The 15,860-nt window shown below is 45.4% G+C and overlaps 1 pseudogene across 1 annotated transcript in view; it reads left to right on the forward strand.

Annotated features, from left to right (window-relative positions):
* The window catches only part of LOC144695757 (interferon-induced very large GTPase 1-like), a 30,872-nt pseudogene extending 18,057 nt beyond the window's left edge, over window positions 1-12,815 (forward strand). Inside the window, exons 5-6 of the transcript XR_013580013.1 lie at window positions 1,177-1,308; window positions 5,380-12,815. The product of XR_013580013.1 is annotated as an interferon-induced very large GTPase 1-like (transcript). The remainder of the gene's footprint in view (window positions 1-1,176; window positions 1,309-5,379) is intronic.
* The last annotated feature ends 3,045 nt before the right edge of the window (window positions 12,816-15,860 follow it).

The raw sequence follows: 15,860 nt of genomic DNA on the forward strand, positions 1-15,860 counted from the left end.
CACAAAAGAGAAAATGGTTGCCTGGAAGGAGGTCTCCCCTCCCACACTAGGCTGCATGGACCCTTGAGGTGTATTGGGCCTTGTTGATGGCACATCTCTTTGCCAAGCCCCTCACAAGAAAACCTGTGTGAAACAATTGGTGATGAGTAATTCCAATGCATGGGTCTGCAATGTATACCTAGTTCGTCAAAGTGGTTGACATTTTGCAAACTGTCATGCATACTCCTTCCAGCACAGTGAAGATAGACATCCATTGCATAGCTGGGGAGTAATCTCAGACTGGAAATGACAGCTGTTAGAAGATGTTATCTGTTCCCTGTATGTGAGAACACATGCTGATATATTCAGGGTTCCAATGAGGCAAGAAACTGCTGCTAAGGCTCATTTGTCTAATGGCTAGTTGATGACCATTTCCCCTGAGAAAGTTAGCTGGATTTCTTTGAATTCAAAGTGGCCCGAGAGTGATAGAAGATTGGTGCCTAGTCAGCTCTGTGTGGCAGACATGGTGGTCTAAAACCTGAGCCAGTTGTGCCCCAGTACTTGACTGTACTGCTGGTAATTCACCTACTAGCCTGCAACCTGTCGATCTGCCACAAGATGACGCTTGGAAGCTAGTCCCTTAACAGGCAGGTGTTTCTGGTTGGACAGGCAAGGAAAACTGAATGCTAAACTGCACGGTTTGAGATGGTTGAACTCCAGTCGTTCCCTGAGCACACTCAAGGTTTCCTCAGATTCTCACTCACTTTCCTCAGATTCTCACTCACTTTCAATTAAGCTTTGTACACTTAGATAAGTAGGATGTCTGCTTACAGAGCATGTATACTCCCAATGAGACAAGCACATACCTTAAATGTGCAAACTTCCCATTAACTTTAGTTTAAAATACCAGATGGATTCCTGTGAATGCCAAGCACAGGACTGTTCAAAGCATAACTTTTGTAAATTGATACTTTTCACACACGGGGACAAAGATTTTAATTGCAATTGACTGGTTAGTGTCAACGTTTTAAATTTACCAACCCTGATAAGCTCGGTTGAAAAAGTAGCAGTGAATATATGTGGTAACTTTCTCAGTTTCAACAGGTGACAATAAACACAGATGTGCATTTCTTCCAAAACTGTTGTATTAATGACCATACCACCATTCACCAACTGTAATTTTATAAATTCCCTTAGGCAAAGATTCTGATACAGCACAAGCTGAGACTGTCAGTAGCAATGAAACTGAAGAAGATTCTGAAGACAAAGTCAAGCAATCAGGAACGAGGAACATGGACAACAGAAATAGGAGTGAAAATGCCCAAGAGGGTGAGAATAAAAAGAAACCCAAGTTTCATGAATATAATCTACGGGTTTAGTTAGGGCTGGTCGTGAAAACTTGCTCAACCTCTCACGCTGTAGAGTTTAAGCAAAAAGAACGAGTTTACTAAAGGTTGCACCATTTTGTTTTTAAAGTCGAGACAAGTAACTGTGCAGACAAAACTATTCCTGGTGTTAAAAAAAAGAGACTGTTTCCAATGGACTTCATATCGTCTCTCCGGCTGACGTTTATGAACTCAACCAGCAAAGTAATCTTCCATACAAAAGCAAAGCACTGCAGATTCTGGAAATCTGAACTAAAAACAGAGGGCAGGGTTTAATGTTGGTGGGCTGCACCTCAGCCATTTAACACTCGCAGGGGCGTCAATAGGCTCAGGGCGAGACTCCTGTCCCAAGGCTGGATTTTACCACTGAAAATCGGACAGGCTGCCCCCCCTCTGTGTGAACATAAAATACAATACGATGGCATTGGGTCAGCAATATGACGTCATCGTGCCAGTCTGAAGCGTGCGCTGACATTAGAAGCCCACTCGCCATTTTGAAATTACCGGTTAACAAGCTACTGAGCTTGTTAAAGAGCCACTTGTACGCAATTTTTCATTGTCCGCAGTATTTTTCAGGCTTCAGATGTGGAAAAATTTGGGAGCGCTTTACGGCAGGCCTGACGAGACTGCACAAGAGCGGGAGAAAAGATCTGCCACTGGGACCATGACCACATGTAGCGGCAGATTCTACTGGTGAACGTGGCAGCACCTGTATGATTTTGGAGTTCATTTATTGACTTGTTTGAGCCTTCCAGATTCAGAGAGCATGAGGCCTGCAAATTTGTAGCTGGAACCTACTTCCCATTCGTGGCATAACCCCTCTGCCACATGACATCCTGGCCTAGACTCCTGATTGGGTGCAGAAGCCCCCTTCACACTGCTAATTGGCTGCCATCCCACTGGACGGCTGCTAATTGGCTGTTCAACACCTGATTCGACAAAGTGAAATGGCGGCGGTGGGAGTCAGTGCACTACTCACTTTCCATTCTGCCTCCCTCACTCCACATAAAAACATAAAGTCCAGCCCCCATCAGGGGAGGAAGTCCCATTTCCAAGAGCTGCCAGCCAATCAAATGTGGCTGACAGCTGTACGGTCCCAGTAGCGCTTCTGGACTGACGCCGGATGGGGAGGTAAGTTAGGGGAGAGCCAAGCTAGGAGGCCCTCCTGAGGTGGTGGGGTGGGGGTGGGGGTGGAGGGTGTTGGTTTGGGGGATGGGGTGCACAGGCCAGGGTGAAAGTGGAAGCCTGAGACATTGGTGATGGGGGGAACCTCCGATGGGCCGAGGGGGCCCATGATGGAGGAAACCCCCACTCCCCCATTTCCCACAAGTAGCCTGAGAAGTGAGACCTTGCAGGCTTCAAATCTGGCTCTGGTCTCCACTCACCAGGAGAAAACTTGTGGTGGGATGTGAAGAGGCCCTTACATGGCCACTAATTTGCAGCTTTAGGGTCTCAATTGGCCCAAGGGCAGGTGGGGTGCCCAACTCCTCCCCGGCCTTTGTAAAATTGCAGAGAAGCAGGCGGCTAGGTGCCAGGCAAGGCACTCATGGCATCATGCCCAATTTTATGCCCTCCTGTCTGCCCGCCTGCCAACCTGCACCAGGAGCTCAAAATTCTTCTCAGAATGTGCTCGAAATACTCAGCAGGTCAGGCCGCATCTGTGAAGAGTCAGGCTCACTGGCCTAGATTTTCCATTCAGCAGCAATGCTGGGCACATTGCTACTGCCTGCCAAGTTTTCTCCAACTCGACATTACTATCCATTTTCAGCCATAACTTCTGATCCAGGCTGAAGCAGATTTGGGCAGCACAGGCAATTCAGTGTAAGTCTAGTGGGCGTAGGAGAGCCGGGGCAAGGAGAGGACATGCCCCCTTTGTTATGACAGGAACTGCTGCATTCAATGAGTGTGGGTGAATGAGTGAACAGGTGGATGGGTGAGGTGGGGTAGATGGGTGGCCAGGGTATGCGGCGGGGGAGGGGGACGGTGGTCAAGGGGGTTATTTGGGTGGTCAAGGGGTTAGTCGGGGGAGGGTAGTAGGGTGTTTGGGGGATATCCGGGAGGTTGGGCCGGGTAGTCAGGTGGGGAGGGGGTTGTCGGGACTGGTTGGGGAGGCTAGTCGTGCCCGGTCAGTGGGAGGGGTGGGGTTAGTCAGGTTGTCTGCAGGTTGTTGGCTGAGGTGGGGGGTTAGTCGGATCTGATTGGTGGGGGGGGGTAGTTGGGTGGTCAGGATGGGTAGTCGGGCAGTTGGGAGTTAGTCATGTGGCCAGGGGAGTAGTCAGGTGACCAGGGGGTAGTCAGGTCAGGTCTGCAGGAGTGTGGTCATGGGGTAATCAGGTGGCTGGGGGCATATGTGGTGGGGCGGGGGGGGGGTGGTCAGTTGTGATGCTCAGTTGAATTACCCTGACTAACCACTGAGTTAGACCAGGTATTAAACAGTCTAACATTTCCAGGGTCAGTATGCAGTTGAGTCCCGCATATCTGGCTTGTCTCTCTGCCTTGAACTCAGGGTTAGAGACATTCATAGAGGGTCCTAGGCAGCAGGGAATCAGTTTAAATTTCCCAGGCGATTTCCGCGTATGTCCTTGTGTCAGCATATCTGCAGGGACCTGGTGTGCATCTCCCAACGTACATCCCATCTCCAACAATCCCAAGGCCACAAAATTTGGGCCAGTGTTTCAGGTGATAGCCCTGTATCAGAACTGGAAAAACTTAGAGATATAACAAGTTCTAAGTACATACAAAGGAAGGGAAAGGGACGGGGTAAACAAAAAAAAAAACACGTGATGGGGTGGAAGGCAGGAGGAATTAAATGACAACAGAGTGATGGTGCAAGGCAAAAGGAGATGGTAAAGAGATAAATATGTAAGAAAGATGGATCAAGAGGAGGTGTAAATGGAGATAGCAGAATCATCACCAACAGCTTACTTCCGAAAAAAAAAAATGGCTATGATCTGAAATTGTCGAACTCAATGTTAAGTTTGGTAGCCTGTAGAGTCCCTTAATGACATTCTGCGTGGTAGCACGCAGTGTAATTTTTGTAAGTTTTGTAAGTCCACCATCTCAAAAAGTGTAGCTTCTCGTAGCTTCTGGCAATTTGTGCAACTTCCGCTTGAAACGGAATCTGTACTTGCATCATCAGTTACATTATCAGTGCCAGTGTATAGAGAGAAACATATTGAGTGCAACAGTAACAGTGATCCTGATTTTCCTGTTAAGAAAGTGTCTGAGATTGCTGGAACTACTAAGTGCAGCAAAATCTTGGAAGTCGTCTAGAGTGGAGTGAACCCAACTAATGCAATCTGCCTGAATTTCCTGTATTCGCTATGCTGACCTGTGATGTTATTTTAACTTTGGATGATAGTGTAAAAGGGCAATATCAAATTCATTTTATGCCCTTTATGTTCGGCTTTTCCTTCCAGTGAAAAGAAAATCAGGCATGATGTATAATGGATGACTGATGTAATGTTGCCCACTTTATACCATTGCCCAAACTAAAACTTACTTGGTTATGGCAACAAGGAAATTTGCCCCTAAGTGTTTTCTGCCCCCTTCTATTGTAGAAGGGAGAGGAAGAGGCAACAAAACAATCAGCATCAATATTTTTTTTTCATTTGTTTATGGGATGTGGGCATTTCTGGCTAAGCCAACATTTGCCTTTGTTCAGGGGACATTTCAGAGTCAATCACATTGCTGTGGATTTGGAGTCACATGTAAGCCAGACCAGGTAAGGAGGGCAAATCCCTTCCCTAAAAGGCTTTAGTAAACCAGATGGATTTTTACGAAAATCAACCATGGTTTCATGGTCTTATATTGAATTCAAATTTCATCATCTGTTGTGGCAGGATTCAAACCCAGGTCCCCAGAGCATTACTCTGTGTCTCTAGGATACTAGTCCAATGAAAATATCACTATGCCTTCGCCTCTATCCACAGCACTGTTATAATAATGTGACTCATAGTTCTGATGTCTCTCTAACACAGAGCAGAATTCACATCAGTTTTAACACTTCCTGCAGATGCATTTTCAAAGGAGTCGACCGGTCTGGAGCCAGATGTCATCAGAGATAAAGTGGGGGAACGTCTGTCTGAGTCCCAAAAACACGACATATCAGACCCTCTTCTCAGAGACTCAGAGCTCAAGGAATGTTCACATAATCCCCTGGAAGATAATTATTCCCAACATGAATCCGGGGGCGAAACAACAGCTGCGGAAGCAGAAACTCCAGTGCAAACAGATGCTCCTTCACCCCCTCTAAGTAGTGTTTCTGCCACAAGGTGCAGTGAGCCAGTTTGTGTTCAAGACTTTCTAATGGAGTTGGGGCTGAAAACATTAGAGAGTGAGAAGCTGTCCCTGAGCGATGTGCTCAACATAAGTGCAGAGGCCCTTCAAAATAAGGTGCTAAGTTCACCTAGAGACATTCCAGCCTATTTTCTCCAGAACTTGATGATGTCCAATTCAAAATCAAGAGACATCAAATACTCATTAACTCAGAAAAAAGATCAATCCAGGAAACAAGAAACAGAAGACTTGGACTTTTTTGAGCTGGATGTGCAACCTGTTGATTTGTACCATCCCTTGGATATTATCACAGCTATTTTCCTGCATGCTAACGCCTTTCTACAGCAGGAACTGATGCTGAAGATGTCCATGTGTCAGTTCGCTTTGCCACTTTTACTGCCTGATGGTAACAAGGGCTGCACCTTCCTACTGTGGGCTATGCGCTCCATCGTGAAAAAGTGGCGCCCACTCTCCAAGCAAGTGCGGGGTTCAAAGAAACCAACATGGTGGCCAAGTGCATGCCGACGTTTTCCTTCTTTCGACTCGGTACCTGTTCCATCTCCAAATCTAAGGCTCTAAATGACATCCTCAGCAATTCCCAACAGCAGCACAATTTCTTCGTCCATTCCAATATGGAGTGTGGCAATTTACCTCGCAAGATTTCCAATGGCCTTGTTGAGCTGTGCTGGTACCTGCCCAGTGGGAGTGAGGATTTGGATCACTTTCCGGAGCCAATGGCTTTCTTCAACCTTCGAGGCGATGGTAAAGAGTTCCACAGGCAGGTTCAATTTCTGGAAAAGGCCTCTTCAGCTCTTTTTGTTCTTGTGGATAACATAGACAGAGAGATCAGTGGCATCCTTAATTCCTTTGCAGGGACTGTAGCAAGCCTATTCATAATTTTATCTGCTAAGGACATAACTGAAGAAACGAAAGGCCACGTGAGGACATTAATTTCTTCGTCAGTTGTGAAGAGGAATCAAATTTTAACAATAGGTAGGAAGAACGATGCAGAGTTTGCACAGTTGCTTCGGTCCACATTGAAAGAAATAACCAAAATAGGCAGTCCGCAGGTTGAGGGACTCCCAACTGTTGAATCCCAAACCACCGCAAAGTCACTAGAGGGAATGGCAGCAATTGCAAGGGACATTGGGGTTCAAGTGGACGAGGATGATCAGCAAAGTTCAGAAAGTCGAAGGAAATCAGAAGAGATCCTTCATTCTATTCAAACCGAGGGAATTGAGAACTTCAAGAAGAGGAAGATGACTTTTCAAGGCGATACCTGGCAAAAACTTTCCAAACTAGAAAAGGAGAGCTGCCGTCTGAAGAAACGAAAGCAAATGTCTGTAAATGAGTATCTTGACCAGCTGGGGAAGGACCAGAGTGAGCTTCGCAATGAACAGCGCAGGACAGGAATAACGGCGGAAATGAAAGCATTCGTCTCAGCCCTGGCAGTCCAGCCAGGGAACGAGAGGAAACATTTTCTGCAGTGGATGAAATTCGGATTGGATTCCGGTTCCAGAGAAAGGCTCTCTGTTTTACGAGAAGAATACAAAGCCCTGTATGAGAAATCTCAGGAAGTGGCTGCAGACCAGGGTAAAACAGCTAGGGAGCAGCTGCAACGACTGGACAGACAAATAAGCGCCAGCTCCCTTGGACTGGAGCATTTCATGCGAGAAATTGGGCTGATCTATGAAACACTGACGGGCCAGAAAAATTCGAACAAGGAAGAAGAATGCATCGTGCAGCAGTTGCCTCGCACCGCTGCTGAGCTGATGTTGGACGGGTTCCCTCTCGAGCTTATTGATGGAGATGTTTCCAACATACCCTTACAGTGGGTCACGGCTGTACTGAAGGAAGTTGAGCGCAAGATTGGCAGAAAGACCCGTGTATTTGTACTGACGGTGCTGGGCGTGCAGAGTACGGGCAAATCCACACTTCTGAACACCATGTTCGGTTTGCAATTCGCTGTGAGCAGCGGCCGGTGCACCCGTGGGGCTTTCATGCAGCTCATTCAGATTACAGGAGACCTGCAGAGGGAGTTGGGCTGCGGGTACATCATGGTGATCGACACCGAGGGGCTGAAAGCACCGGAGCTTTCGACTATCGACGACAGCTATGAACATGACAATGAGCTCGCCACCCTGGTGATCGGACTAAGCGATGTGACCTTGGTAAACATGGCCATGGAGAACTCGACCGAGATGAAGGACGTGCTGCAGATAGCGGTCCATGCGTTTATACGAATGAAAGAAGTGGGGAAAAGGCCGGTTTGCTACTTTGTCCACCAGAATGTGAGCGACGTGTCTGCACATGACCAGAATATGAGAGGTCGCAAACATCTGCTGGAACAGCTGGATAGGATGACGCGAGCAGCCGCTAAAATGGAGAAACGAGAGCAGCGCTTCACCAAGTTCTCTGACGTGCTAGACTACGATGCAAAGGAGAGCAACTGGAACCTCCCGGGCCTGTGGCACGGGAACCCGCCCATGGCCGCAGTCAATACCGGCTACAGTCAAAAGGTGTTTGAGCTGAAACAAAAGCTTTTCAAATGTTTCACAAGCCGCCAAAACAAACGCAAATTCTCAACCATCTCTGAATTTATTGAATGGACTGAGTCGCTGTGGAAAGCAGTGAAATATGAAAATTTCATTTTCAGTTTCCGAAACAGCCTGGTAGCTGAAGCTTACAAAGAACTTTCCATCAAGTACACTGACCTGGAGTGGGAGCTTCGGAAACAGATACACTCCTTGGTGGAAATAGCAGAGAACAGAATTTATAATGCTGAAGATGACCCAGAAGATGTGGCTCAACGTTTGAAAAGAGAACGGATCGCATTATTGGAAGAAATGAAACAAAAAGCTGTCCAAGAGCTGGAAGAGTATTTTTCCACCAGCGGTAACGCGAGCCTTATCGAAAAATACAGGTCTGATTTTTTTTCCAACATTGAATCAGTGGTCAGGGAGCGTGCAATGTACGCAGACGTGAAAAGTGACGAAGCAGTCCAGAGATGGAGATGCATGCAGAAGTTGGGTGCCATTAAGGCCAGTTATCAGAGTCGGATTGAAGAGCAAGTTAACGAACTTCTGAAAAAGTGCAGACAGGAGAAAAGGGGCAGGGACGGCACCGAACTCTGGAAAGAATTTGAGGTTATGTGGGAAGCGACACTTTCAACATTATCATATGGACCAGTTAAAAGAAGTAACATTGTGCATGACATGGAAACCAGCCTGATGCAGAACATGCCGGCGCACAATCATTTATTCAATGAGAAATTTGCTCAAAATACTTCTTTCCAAGTGGAAATTACAATGTTCCAAGTTAGTAAAAATCACATTGACAGAAAGCCAGATAATGATGCAAAACAGACATTCAGTTTCCAAAACCTTTTCCGCTATTTCCGCCAAAAGTTCAATGGCTTGGAGCGAGCAACGGAGTGGGCAGAGTGGTGTTTGCAAGAATGTGAGGAGTTTGTGGAACAGACTGTGCAGAGAACGCAGGACTATGATTCCACCTACTTCACAGAACTTTTGAGAACAGTGGATGGGAAAATTCAAAAGCACCACGATGTCGAATTCACATTCAATGAACACTTCAAAGTCGAGTACAGCCTCCACATTTGCTCCTGGGCTGCAAAGAGATTTGAGGAGATGCAGGACAGGTTCAGGAAGAATAATGATGCTCTGGAGCGACTGAAAAATGAGAAGGAAGACTACTACAAAAGCTTTAAGGCTATCTACCAAGAAAAGGACCAAACCAAACAAATAGCGGAGTTATTCTGTACATCTTGTTTGGAACCTGCTTTGCTGAACGCAGTTACCAAGAAGCTGGGCCCAGCGATTGTGGAGTACATGAGGTACCATGGCAAAGGCGGGAGATTCAAATTTCGAAAGAACTTCCAAGTAGCTCTTATGTTGCACTTGAAAGAAGTAGACAATTTTAAGGATTATCACTGGTACATTCAACGGACAGTACCGTTTGAGCAGAAGTGGCTGAGAAAGCAAGTCACACGGTATTGTGCTGCTGCAGATGGGGAGCAGCCCGTGTTGTGCTCTCTTGCACTGGACATTCTGAAAGGATTTATCAATCTGGTCAAGGAAGCTATCAAGCACGTAACATCCCAGGCTAAAGAGGCTACGGTGCCCGGTGTTATTCAGTTGTTTAAAGAAAAACTTGGATCAGACATTCGGATACCAGGAGACCAACTAGCAGCAATAACCTTGGGAGCTGCAAGTATTAACCATGAGCATTTCACCCAAGAAATCGCCAGTTTTGTCGACGAAGTAGAAGATCGCCTTGTGCAAAATATTAATGGTTGGAGACGTGATATTGACGCAAAGATTAAAACATTGCCCATAGACCCATCCAGTGAGCTGTACACGATGTTATCTGGTTGCGGGGCAAGCTGCCCCTTCTGTGGTGTTCTGTGTGACTGTACAAACCCAACACATTCAGAGCATAGTGCTGAGTATCACCGCTCTCAGGGCCTCAATGGGTACCACTTCAAAAACAGTGGGAAACTAGTAACCGAGAATTGTACCACGCTTGTTGCAAGTGATACCAAGTTCCGAAACAAAGACACAGAAGAAGAATATTGGCCCTACAAGTACTACAGAAATCTCGGCACGAGGTACAGCTGTTGGAACATCACTGCCGATACGAGCATCGAGACGTCCGCCTTTTGGAAGTGGGTCTTTTACAAATACAATGAACGGTTCGCTCAGAAATATGACGTGATCCCAGCAAATCCTATCACTAGCTGGAATTTACCCTGGGATAAGATTAAAGAAGACATTGAAGACATATACAAAATCAAGGTCAATGAATTCGATTAGCCTGGTAACGCCAGGTCAGCGTGACTATGATATGTGATTGAAATTTGCCTTGACCTGTTGTGCTAAATGGGGGGGACTGCATCAGCTGCCAGTTACAGACTCAGCTTGATATTCAGTTCTAATAAAGTCAGTGGAACTGAATACCAGGTGGAGAATGTAACAGGCACCAGACCTGACACTGCCTGTTCTACCAGCTATGTTGAATTTTCAATGTGATGAATAGTTTAAACAACACCAACTCGGAAAGACCATTTTCTCAAATTCGGCACACAAACATAGTGAATAAATGCAAACCTGATTCTTTTTATCTGTTGAAATGTGGCAGTAGCAGGATATTCCTGAATTCACAATACCACAGTATTCTGTGGCTGGGAATACATAATTAATCCATAATCACTGTTCCAAATCTCTTACAATTAACCTTGTATCTATGGCCCCTCATCATGACCTCTCAAACTCTGGAAAGAGCCTGGTTCTATCTACCCCATTCAATCCTTCATCCTTTAGCACCATTCTCTCATATCACTCTGTAATATGACATGAGAAGTCCAAATCCTAACAGAAAAGGCACAAAGTCAGAATGGGCCCAAGACTGGGTCACCTACCATTCTGGTCAGGAATGCACCCTTATAATTGTCAACATTCCTGCTTTTAGTTCTGTTCTATCTAAAGCTAGAAAAGGCTACATTGTAGCATTTTGCATATAATTGGAATGGAGAGTTGACCACTTGTTAACTTCAAAATCTAATAAATGTTTTGGATCCTAATGACAATACATAACACTATCATTACATTAGTTAAATTTATGGTAATCTAATGCTGCATTCATATGTCCATATATTTTGCTACTTGCAGATATTTAGTAGAATTAGTGCAACAGGAGATTGTAAATGATGCTGTCAATGTTAAGTGAACTGGAAGACCTGGTCCTGTGTGGACCAGGGCCCCAAAGTTCCTTAGGGTTCTCCCAATCTCCCTCCCTCCTAAGTTTGATGGAATCCAAGGGAAAACAGTACAGATAGACATCGCTGCGGACCTCTTCAGGGTGGTGTCCAAGGCCCAACCATCTTCAGCTGCTTCATCGATTACCTTTCAGCCATCATAAGGTCAGGAGTGGAGGTTGTTCACGGATGATTGTGCAGGGTTCAGCGTCAGGTACTGGAGCAGTCTGGGCCCAAATGCAGCAAGACCTGGACAATATGGTATGGCCTGATAAGTGCCAAGTAACATGCACACCACACAAATGCCAGGCAATGACCATCTCCAACAAGAGAGAACCTAACCATTGCCCCTTGACATTCAATGGCATTACCATCGCTGCGTCCCCCATTATTAACTTCCTGTTCCAATGATCAGAAACTGAACTGGACCAGCCCTATAAATACTATGGCTACAAGAACAGGTCAGAGGCTGCAAATTTTGTCAGTAACTCATCTCCTGACTCCCCAAAGCCTGTCCACCATCCACAAGGCACAAGTCAGGAGTGTGATGGAATACTCACCACTTGCACGAATGAGTGCAGCTCCAACAACACTCAAGATTCTCAACACCATCCAGGACAAAGCAGCCTGCTTGATTGGCACTCTATCCACCACCTTAAACATTCACTCCCTCCACCAGTGGCACACTATGGCAGCAGTGTATACCATATATGAGATGCAATGCCAAGCCTCCTTTCACAGCACCTTCCAAATCTGTGACCTCCACCTAGAAGGACAAGGGCAACAGATGGATGGGAACCGCACAACAGGCAAGTTCCCCTCTAAGCCACACACACCATCCTGACTTGGAACCATATCGCTGTTCCTTCACTGTCACTGGGTCAAAAACCTGGAACCCAAAAAGCACTGTGATGTACCTACATAAGATGGACTGCAGCGGTTCAAGAAAGAGGCTTTCCACCACTTTCGCAATGGCAATTCGGGATGGGTAACAAACGGCAACAATGTTACACCCCGTGAAAGAATTTTTTTAAAACTCAAGTCTTTCTGGGATTTTAACCCATTTCCCACTGAGGTTGTGGCTGGTGATATTGTAGCCTCATGGTATTTGAGGGCACTGATTTGTAAATTTTGAAAGTATCACATAAAGATAGGCAATGTGCCATGTGATCTTATTTCTGGACTATCTTACTGCAATGTTTTGGATGCTTAATTGTCAGCAATGCTGCTGAATGGTGTTCACATTTCACTCATTTTATATAAAATGAGAATACAGACAAAATGAGCGACTGCCCTTTCAGATAGCTTGTTTTACACCTGCATAGCTTATTGTTTATAAATGGTTCATGTATTTATCCAAATGGCCGACAGTGTATCAGTAAATTAATCATTGTACTCAAGTCTGTGTCCATTTTTTTCATTACTTTTTCATGGGATGTGGGTGTTTCTGGCAAGGCCAGCATTTGCTGCCCATCCTTAATTGCCCTTGAACTGAGTGGCTCACTAGACCATTTCAGAGGGCAATTAAGAATCAACCACATCACTGTGGATCTGGAGTCACATGGAGGCCAGACTGGGGAAGGGTGGCAGATTTCCTTCCCTAAAGGGCATTGGTGAACCAGGTGGGTTTTTACAACAATCACCGAAAGCTTCATGGCCACCATTACTGAGACCAGCTTTCAAATCCAGACTTATTGATTAAATTGAATTTAAATTCCACGAGCGGCCACAGTGGGATTTGAACTCATGTCCCTAGATCATTAGCCTGGTCTTCTGGATTACTAGTCCAGTGGTGTTACCACCATCTCCCCTAAATCTTAAATAAAGTTCAAAACTAGATCAATATGTCAAGGTGGATTTTTGGAGAGCATAGCAAAAGCTGCATACAGAAGGTAAGAGTCAATTATTCTGGACAACACCTAGTGGGTATAAATTTATTTTGAGCAGTTTTGGAAAACAAGTGATGTTGAATGGGGTGTCTTTTGTGCACCTCTCGCACTTTTGATGTGCCTGAAAAACAATGTTTCACCGGAAAGTGATAGTGATAAAATGATTCACATATTGCTGACATTAACTAAGAATGGGAGAAAGCTCCTACAATCTGGCATCCTTTCTAGTCCTAGATACACAAACATAAACAAAACCAGCACAGGTCCTATAAAGAAAAAGCGACTGGATGATCCACATCTGACCATCACAGTAAATAGCTCCCCCTGAAAGAAGACATTTGTAATTAAATACTGATCTCAATTGTTCAAAAGGATACAGCAATAATTGGCAAAACCATTTTACATGTCTGACTGCACAATGTGGTAAATGGCACTAAAAAGCACTTTCCTGTGACTTACAAGTTTTGCCATCAACCGTACCAAGCAGAGACAGTTGTCTTTGTTAATGTAAATTAATTGTGTTCAGCTCTATGTAGGTAGTGGCCATTAACTGGGGATTCATTTGTGCCCTATAAATAGGCACAGGCTGAAACTGTGCTTGTTCACAGAATCACAGAACCTCACAGTGCAGAAGAGGCCCTTCGGTCCATCGAGTCTGCACCGACACGTGAGAAATACCTGACCTGCCTACCTAATCCCACTTACCAGCACTTGGCCCATAGCCTTGTTGGGTTAGGAGGTACATGTTGTCATGTGTAACTCTATAAATACTTACTCCTATTTCTATCTTTACATTAATAAAGCCTTTGCAGCCCAACGTGAAATTTTTCATTGCATTTAACACTAAAACTACCTATATAAACATTTAAAATGTCATTCTGCAAATAAACAGTGGCCTGTAATGATGTAGAAGGCATTGCCTGAAAGGTTGGGAACAGATTCAATAATAAATATCAAAACAACAATGGATAAACACTTGAAAAGGAAAAACAAACTTGCAGTGCTATGAGGGGAGGCAGGGTGGTGGGTGATGGGGGACTAATTGAATAACTTCTTCAAAGAGATAATGAACATGATGGACCCCTACAGAGATAATTGTTTTCAAAAGCTGTTGTTTCCCTCTTGTTATTTGAATACCTGGGTGAGGATGAGAGGATGATCCTGATGAGAGCGATGTGATTGGGCTAAGGCTGACAAGATACAGTGAGAGATGGCGCACAGGAGGATTTGGATGAATACAGATGTATGCTAATGTTTCTGGATCTAGTCAGGTCATTGAGCTTTTGCAGCACTAAATCCAGGGCCTCATGGCCACACACCTGCTGCTCACTTTTACTTCTACCAAGTTCACTCAGGTCTTCTTTGTAGAGACAGAAAGTTTTCTCTTTTTTGTGGTGGAGGTGGGGGGAAAGCATCACCCTCTTTGCTCTTCCAGCATCCAGCAGAACCAGGTCAGAAGTGGGGATGTTTGCTGATTCTTGCGCAGTGTTACTACTGGCAACTCCTCAGATATTGAAGCAGTCCATGTCTATCTGCAGCAAGGCCTGGACAACATTTAGGCTGCTAAGGGGCAAGCAACATTTGCACCACAAGAGTAGGCAATGACGACCATCCCCAGCAAGAGTGAATCTAACCATTTCCCTTGACATTCAATGGCATTACCATCGCTCAACTCTCTAGAAGTTACCAGTGACCAGAAACTGAACTGGACCAGCCATATAAGCACTGTGGCTACAACAGCAGGTTAGGGGCTGGAAATTCGCAGCGAGTAACTCACCTCCTGACTTCCCAAAGCCTGTTCACCATCTACAAGGCACAAGTCAGGAGTGTGATGGAATAATCCCCATTTGCCTGGATGAGTGCAGCTCCAACAACACTGAAGAAGCTCAACACCATCCAAAACAAAGCAGGCTGTTTGATCAGCACTCCAATAACCATCTTAAAACATTCAATCGCTTCACCACCTGTGGCAGTAGTGTGTACCATCTACAAGATGCACTGCAGCAACTCATCAAGGCTCCTTCAACAGCATCTTCCAAACCCAGAACCTCTACTATACAGATGAACAAGGGCAGCAGATGTATTAACACCACCGCTTGCAAGTTCCCCTCCAAGTCACACATCATCCTGAGTTGGAGCTACATTGTCATTCCTTCATTGTCACTGGGTCAAAACCCTGGAACTCCCCCCATGACAGCATTGTTACCTACAACAAATGGACTGCAGTGGTTCAGGAAGGCACTCACCAACACCTTCTCAAGGGCAATTAGGGATGGGCAATAAATGTTGGCCTTGCTCGAGACATTCACCTCCCAAGGACAATTTAAAAAAAAATGCACTTCCAGGGTAGCATTAGTGAACTCTCACCCAGGGCCCGGAAGAAGGGGGGGGGTGCAGACGGTGTCAAAAGCCAGGGCTTTGGGGTGCATGGACTCAGTGTTTTCAACAGAGTTCTCAAGTTGTCCACACTGTGCAACTGAAGCTGCAGACCTGAAAGGCAGGCTTAAAAAAATTGGAGCCATCAGCCTGGGAGTTCCGGTTTTATTAAAGTCAGTT

Source organism: Cetorhinus maximus, chromosome 21, assembly GCF_964194155.1.
Source record: "Cetorhinus maximus chromosome 21, sCetMax3.hap1.1, whole genome shotgun sequence".
NCBI classification, from domain to species: domain Eukaryota; kingdom Metazoa; phylum Chordata; class Chondrichthyes; order Lamniformes; family Cetorhinidae; genus Cetorhinus; species Cetorhinus maximus.